This window comes from Anabrus simplex, chromosome 1 (assembly GCF_040414725.1).
Source record: "Anabrus simplex isolate iqAnaSimp1 chromosome 1, ASM4041472v1, whole genome shotgun sequence".
Lineage (NCBI taxonomy): Eukaryota > Metazoa > Arthropoda > Insecta > Orthoptera > Tettigoniidae > Anabrus > Anabrus simplex.
In genome coordinates this window covers 701,026,528-701,034,883 of record NC_090265.1, presented here as the reverse complement: position 1 = coordinate 701,034,883, position 8,356 = coordinate 701,026,528, and the positions used below count along the sequence as shown (strand labels likewise).

The 8,356-nt window shown below is 41.7% G+C and overlaps 1 protein-coding gene across 1 annotated transcript in view; it reads left to right on the top strand.

Moving 5' to 3' along the window:
• The first annotated feature begins 1,428 nt into the window (after positions 1-1,428).
• The window catches only part of LOC136872212 (protein THEM6), a 259,347-nt gene continuing 252,419 nt past the window's right edge, over positions 1,429-8,356 (top strand). Inside the window, exon 1 of the mRNA XM_067146049.2 lies at positions 1,429-1,473. The gene's annotated coding sequence lies outside the window, so the exon portion shown is untranslated. The remainder of the gene's footprint in view (positions 1,474-8,356) is intronic.

Genomic DNA, 8,356 nt, shown 5'->3' with positions numbered 1-8,356 from the left:
GAAACTATGTTGCGTGCAATGGTATCCTAATAAAGAGCCCTACCCCAGACTCTGCCCTTCCCTTTCTAACACCCGTCAAGTACACTTTATAATCTCCTATCTCTTGCTCGTTATCTCCCCTTACCCGAATATCACTTACTCCTAGCCCATCCAGATGCATCCTCTTTGCTGACTCAGCCAGTTCTATTTTCTTTCTTCCATAAGCCCCATTAATATTGATAGCTCCCATCGTATTCCATTTTGTTCGACAAGTTGTTTCTAAGGAGTCCCTCGCCTGTCAAATGGGAGTGGGTCCGAGGCTTGCTTAAAATGTTCTGAGCTCGGTAAATTCATGAAGCAGGATGCTACCCTACTTGCACATAGTCCAAGTGAGGATCTCTCCTCTAACGGGTTATGGACCACCGGTGAATCGTATAGTCCTAGCCGCCTGAGCACAAGGAGGGCCATGACTCAGAATATGTCCGAGATGCCCACTCCCATTTCATTGCAACTGGTATCCCGACTCTCAGGACCACTTACTAGGCCACTCAGCCGTTGCCCATGGTTCACGAACTATGACGTGACTTCCGTAACCCACACCATGGACCATATTATTATTATTATTATTATTATTATTATTATTATTATTATTATTATTTTAACACCTACGCACTTATAGTGAACCCCATAAGGAGCTTACACCATATCAACGCAATAATTAAAACTGAGAGGACTTTTCCTATTAGTGAAACTCATAACCTGACTACGTCGTGTAAAAATGTGAAACCACGGAAAATCATCTTCGGGGCTGCCGATATCGATAAATTTCCAACTTCTTTAAAATCGTTTATACCGGGCGAGTCGGCTTTGAGCTTGCATCCGGCAGATAGTGGGTTCGAACCTCACTGTCGGCAGCCACCTTGTTTCTCATTTCCGTGGTTTTTCATTTTCAAACCAGGCAAATTCTGGGGCAACGACCGCTTGCTACTCACTCCTAGGCCTTTCCTATCCCCTCGTCGCCATAAGACCTATCTGTGTCGGTGCGACGTAAATCAAATTGTAAGTAAAAATCATTTATGAAGAGGATCTAAATGCAGACCAGTCGTAGGCTAACTGGTGGTGATGACTTGTTTGGTTTTGATCAATATCTTGAGCAGAACTGTTCCGAAACGCCACGAACGATATCCGGAACGGATAAGGCATTAGAAAAATATGGAGATTAGACATTTCATGGTCAAGCGAAGGCCATCCTAACTCACATTGTATACCGAGGCGGAAGTGCCTAGAAATAGGAGAGTTCTATTCGGAAATGACTGCTTCCAGCTGACGTCCGCCCGGCTACCGCAGTATCGAGCAGTCTCGCTATTGGCCTGCGCGTGCTCGACGACATTGATCTGGCCCTCGAACTGACTGTGTACCGCGCTGGGGAAGGTCGTGGTCTCTGAATGTCAGCCAGTTGTGCGTCTTCCTCGGCAGCGGATACTCAATGACCAGGTAGGTGGTCGCTTGTCTCTCAGTAGTCCGGCAGGATCTGAGCAGATGTTTTAGGAAATACTATATCATCCTCTCTCTGGTAAACTAACAAACAAAAACGCAAATTATCGGTTTATCAGCAGACTTAAAAGCAATTTGTAATTACTGGGGCTGCAATTTTGATGACATGTCATCTTTTAATTAGTTCAACATAGACATTAGTAACTTGTACAGAAATCCTGGTCATAGTTCCCACATTCTAGAAATACTAATTTATTACGTCATTTTTTGTTCTTTTGCCATTTTGTATTTTTATGCCATTTTCTAAAATTATACATCATTATTTGGTCATTTTATGGAATGTCTTATTTCTTTCGTTTCATCCTCTTTGGGGGTACGTTGAATCAATCATTTCTCTATATGTTGTTCTTTTCTTAGTGCTCGGTATTTCTTCTTTCATTCTGAGCTTCCTTTCTCTCGTCTTCCGAGATAATAGGTTTGGGTTTCAATGTAGATTTGTCTTCGAACCTTACATTTTCGTCTTTAGTCATTACTTGAGCTGTTCCATCGAATAGTGAATTATCTGTCATTTCTAATTCCACTAGGTCTTTTTCAGTTTCTTTAAACCAATTAGGTTTTATTTTGCAGTTATGGAAGAAGTAAAATATTTTGTTTGTTTAATGTATTAGAGTTCATTCTGAGAAGATGACCGTAAAAATGTATCTATTTTCGCATAGTGTCTGTGAGTTTTTCCATTTTCTTGTAGAGTCTTTAATTCTTGATTTGTACTATCGTATTACCCTGAAGTTTTGGTCCTATGATCTTTCTTAAAATATTCCTTCGTTTTAGCTCGCGTTTCTCCATCTGGCCTTTCAAATTCATGTTTAGTGTTTCTGCTGCGTATAGTGCCTCTGGGTTAATCACTGTTTTATACCTCTGTAGCGTAACAGTTAGTGTGATTAGCTGCCGTCCTCAGGGGCCCGGGTTCCATTCCCGGTACTGCCAGAAATTTAAGAATGGCAAGAGGGCTGGTATGTGATTGAAATGGTACATGCAGCTCACCTCCATTGGGGGTGTGCCTGAAAAAAACCTGCACTACCTTTGGATGAGGACACGAGTTACTGTTTTATAATGTTTAATTCTGGAACCCCATGAAAGGGATTTTTGTTGTATGTATCTTTTGTTAGTTGGAATTTATTGTATACTTTCTTGAGTCATTTTCTTACGTGTTTGGGGATTCTGAAGCATTTACGCGTGTGGTAATGAATAATATCCCAACTTTAAGTGAGGATGAATATGGAGACTTGAGAATCTTCACAACGCTTTGACAATCTGAGGACTAAAGAAACTTTGTTCACCACTTACTTCTTGGAAATGTCCACATTCCAGGAGAGATACCTCAAATACTGGGGAAGTCTTCCTCGTGAAGAGTCGAGATTTTCTTCTGAAGACGCGGAGCAAAGTTCTCTGTGAAACGTAAAGAATTTCACCTTGTTTTGTTCAAAAACTTATTATAATGACTGGAACACAAACATAAACTATACCTACTCGATTAGTAAATTGATTATAAATTTCATCTAAAATATAGGTCTACGTCTTTTTTTTGAAGTTTTTGGATCATTTTACTGAATTTTTGCTGTCATATTAAAGAGCGTCAACCTCTGTGGTGTAGTGGTTAGCGTCATTAGCTGTCACTCCCCGGAGGCCGGGTTCGATTCCCGACTCTGCCACGAAATTTGAAAAGTTGTACGGCGGCTGGAATGAGATCCACTCAGCCTCGGGAGGTCAACTGAGTAGAGGTGGGTTCAATTCCCACCTCAGCCATCCTGGAAGTGGTTTCCCACTTCTTCTCCAGATAAATGCTAGAGTGGTACCTAACTTAAGGCCACGGCCGCTTCCTTCCCTCTTCCTTGTCCATCCCTTCCAATATTCCCATCCCCCACCAAGGCCCCTGTTCAGCATAGCAGGTAAGGTACTGGTCCTCCTAACCCAATTTTATTTCCCTGACCCAAAGTCTCAGGCTCCAGGACACGGCCCTTGAGGCGGTAGAGGTGGGATCCCTCGCTGAGTCCGAGGGAGAAACCAACCCTGGAGGGTAAACATATTAAGGAGGAAAGAAAGAAAGAAAGAAAGAAGTTTATAGATATTTTTTTAAAACATGTTTAGGTCATCAAAATCTTTGTCCTGGTAATTACTATATAAATACATTTTATATATTTGTATTTATATTTATTTTATATTATTTATATTTATATATTTTTTTGCTCGCTGGAGATGCGGGATTTTGGCAGAAGGCCGGTCTTACGTAAACAGTCAAATCAAGACTTTAGCAATAGGAATGCCAATCTACTTTTACTAGTTTGCCAAAGGTGGGGACAATACATATCACTAGTAAACTATACTGGGTGATCCAAACTCCACTGACAAAACTTTTGGAGAATACTTTTGAGTATAAAGAACCCTTGGTCTCCGATGGCTCGTTACTGAGTAATAATATAATTATGATTACTTCATTCGTTACCCCAATTATCCTTGTTTCTGTAAGAATACCTTCACAAAAGTGAAAAAGGATATAATATGCAATAACCAAAACGTACAACAGAAAACACAGACTAATGGAACAACCCTCAGACGAAACACGTGCACTTTTATTACAGTGTGTTCAATCTGCCCTGGCAGTGTGTAAATAATACAGAACTGTCTTTTTAAATTATTTATTTGGCTTTAGGTGAAAATCAGCGCAAACAGCTATCTGGATATTACAACATGCATGTTAGAACTTCAAAATGAATTACAATTTATTAATAATAATATTATTTGCTTTACGTCCCACTAACTACTTTTTAAGGTCTTCGGAGACGCCGAGGTGCCGGAATTTAGTCCCGCAGGAGTTCTTTCACGTGCCAGTAAATCTACCGACACGGGGATGTCGTATTTGAGCACCTTCAAATACCACCGGACTGAGCCAGGATCGAACCTGCCAAGTAGGGGTTAGAAGGCCAGCGCCTTAACCGTCCGAGCCACTCAGCCCGGCTACAATTTATTTATATAAGATTGAAATATATATAAATTAAAAATACACCGGCATATATTTTGCACATTTTCACATTATAATTATATAGATATCCGTATCAAAACAGTTAAATTAGTATGCCATTCACGTTACATTATTATTATTGTTATTATTATTATTAAATATCCCGGTGGTAATGATCACTTACAGTAGTGTGATTATAAAGTGAAGTTAAACATAAATACTTAAACCAAACCAAACCCCATGGTACTACAGCCCTTGAAGGGCCTTGGCCTACCAAGCGACCGCTGCTCAGCCCGAAGGCCTGCAGATTGCGACATGTCATGTGATCAGGACGAACATAAATACACAACAACAACAAGAGTACAGCGAGCAATTCCAAGGAAAGAAAATATTACAAGGATTACTACTAGTTTCACATTCCAAATCCAGCATCATCATATACAAATGTACCACACAACGTAAGTATTTCCAGTGCTTAACACTACGGCTTACAATACTATATGTTGAGCTTACTACTAGCTTAACATTACAACGTCGTCGTATACAAATTCACACGTACCATAAGTATTTCAACGTTTTACACTATTACTTGCAGTAGATTGAGAGGTGCAATTACTAATTACCTTCTTCTTCTTCTTCTTCTTCTTTATCTGTTTACCCTCCAGGGTCGGTTTTTCCCTCGGACTCAGCGAGGGATCCCACCTCTACCGCCTCAAGGGCAGTATCCTGGAGCCTGAGACTTTGGGTCGGGGAAATAAAACTGGGAAGGAGGACCAGTACCTCACCGAAGCTGCCTCACCTGCTATGCTGAGCAGGGGCCTTGGTGGGGGATGGGAAGATTGGAAGAGATAGACAAGAAAGAGGGAAGGAAGCGGCCGTGGTCCTAAGTTAAGTACCATCCCGGCATTTGCCTGGACGAGAAGTGGGAAACCGCGGAAAACCATTTCCAGGATGGCTGAGGAGGGAATGGAACCCCCTCTACTCAGATGACCTCCCAAGGCTGAGTGGACCCCGTTTCAGTCCTCGTACCACTTTTGAAATTTCGTGGCAGAGCCGGGAATCGAACCCGGGCCTCCAGGGGTGGCAGCTAATCACACTAACCACTACACCACAGAGGCGGACACTATTATCTTAACATTGTAAATACAGCACGTTCATACACAACTTCACACATAGGCCTACCTTAAATAATTCATAAGGCTTAATACTACAATTTACAGTGGGTTGAGCGTTGCAATGAATTATGACACCATCACATAGAAATGTACACACAGTTTACAGAATGCTGGAGTCTATTCTTGAAGTCTATTTTTAAATGGAATCTAGTGATTAGAAATTGTATAGCACCACCTCTCCTACCCTGACGTATACACTTTTTTGTTTTTAGTCGCCAGCAGTGTACTGATACAGAATGGAACTGTTGCTTACGCCAATCAGAGATGCAATGAACACATTTTGCTGTTTGTGGCAATGAGAACATAAATAAATAAAAATAAATAAACGGATGATTTAGATCCTGAATCGACTGGCCGTCACATTTACAGTATGTTGTGTCCACTATATTGACAACCATCAGACCTATCTTTGTCGGTGCGTCGTAAAACAATTTGTAAAAAGAAAACTATATTGATACGATAAAGGTGACTTCTAAAACTTCCGTGATTGACTCGCATTCGAATGATGGGCGAAATGTATCGTCGTTGAGTATTCCATTCTGCGAACCAAGGAACTTCGCGGGGGATATGCAAAACTGTTCCCTTACGGCTAATAAATCCGTGTCGTTGGTTTCCGGCACGTCAAACAACTCTTACAGAACAAAATTTCGACACCCCGGCGTCTGTCAAGAACTAGCATTTGGGAGATGGGCTTAAAACAAATATTATTATTATTATTATTATTGTTTTTTGTTTGTTTGTTTGTTTGTTTGTTTGTTTGTTTGTTTGTTTGTTTGTTTGTTTGTCCAACCCTTGTCCCGTTCTCTACGGGCTCGGGTATGAGGTCAGATGAATCTGTCGTGGCGGGTTTTTAATACCGGATACCCTTCCTGATGTCAACCTCATCAGAGGAGTTAATGAGATGAAATGAATGACGTTATATATGAGAGTAGGAAGGGAGAGGGTGAAACCCAGAGCCGGCACATAGCCTACTCCTGTCGAATAGCACCAAGGCTCTGCTCAATGCTTAATGTCTCCATCCGACGGACGAATCACCATCAACAGCATCATATGCCCTCACTCCATATGAGCACTGTGGAAAGGTTTGGAATTTAATCCAGGCTTTTGGCACGCAATTTAGTGGTTAGAAATTGTATAGCACCCCCCCCCCCTACCCTGCCGGCCAACATTCTGATGGTGAATTTTATTCGACCAACGGGACTCGAACCGGCTAACCTCGGTGTCAGACCGTTTAGACTTCAGCGCCTTAACGATCACGGTCACCAGGTGGGTCATTGATATCATTATTATTATTTCGATTCGTTATGCCCAACTAAAGAGCGCGTGTGAACTTATTTAGTAATAATAATAATAATGCTATTTGCTTTACGTCCCACTAACTACTCTTTTACGGTTTTCGGAGACGCCGAGGTACCGGAATTTAGTCCCGCAGGAGTTCTTTTACGTGCCAGTAAATCTACCGACACGAGGCTGACGTATTTGAGCACCTTCAAATACCACCGGACTGATCCAGGATCGAACCTGCCAAGTTGGGGTCAGAAGGCCAGCGCCTTAACCAAGTGAGCCACTCAGCCCGGCGAAACTTATTTAGCACAACGTTTCTTCTTGTCTTCCCAAAACCTCTTCATCCTTTCGCTGTGTTTCTTTTTGCGTCCTTCCGTCCATCCTGTAGCTTGTCTTTTAGGTTGATCAACAAGTTTGTGTTTGTTTTTGAGATTTCTGATTTTTTCTGTCTTGCAAGATTTTTTCATTTATACAAATTTCCTGAAGATCTTTGTTTATTTCTGTAAGCCAGTTGTTGTGATTTGCCGGCCCCGTGGTGTAGGGGTAGCGTGCCTGCCTCTCACCCGGAGGCCCCGGGCTCGATTCCCGGCCAGGTCAGGGATTTTTACCTGGACCTGAGGGCTGGTTCGAGGTCCACTCAGCCTCCGTGATTAGAATTGAGGAGCTATCTGACGGTGAGATAGCGGCCCCGGTCTAGAAAACTAAGAATAACGGCCGAGAGGATTCGTCGTGCTGACCCCCCGACACCTCGTAATCTGCAGGCCTTCGGGCTGAGCAGCGGTCGCTTGGTAGGCCATGGCCCTTCAAGGGCTGTAGTGCCATGGGGTTTGGTTTGGTTTAGTTGTTGTGATTTCTTGAAGATACTGAGAGATTTAGTATTTTCTTTTTTAGCCTGTTATCCATTCTGATCAGATGACCATAGAATTTTAATCTTCTTTTTCTAATGGTGTCTGTGATTTTTTATATTACTTGATAGATTTTCTCTCATTTCCTTTTCATCCAAATACCATTTTCCATTTATGTCCTAGAATTTTCCTGAGAATTTTCCTCTCGTGTTTAACAATTTTTTAAATTTGTGATCTGCCACCAATTATCCGAGTTTCCGATGCATAAAGGGCTTCTGGTTTGACAACTGTGTTGTAGTTGCAAGTGATAAATATCATTAGGGATCCGTATTGAAGATACTATACTGTACGATGCTAATTAGTTATGTGCCTTACACAACTAGCAATCAACAGCCAACGGCTGATAAGTTGTAATACACATTAATACCGAGTATTGTACCTTGTCACAATTAATGACCAGCAGCCACCGGCTGATATTGTTGGTTTACGCATTGGTGCCGATTACTTGTATCTTTTTCCCTAGACTGCTCCCATGGAAATATGTCAATTGAAATCTTTGTAAT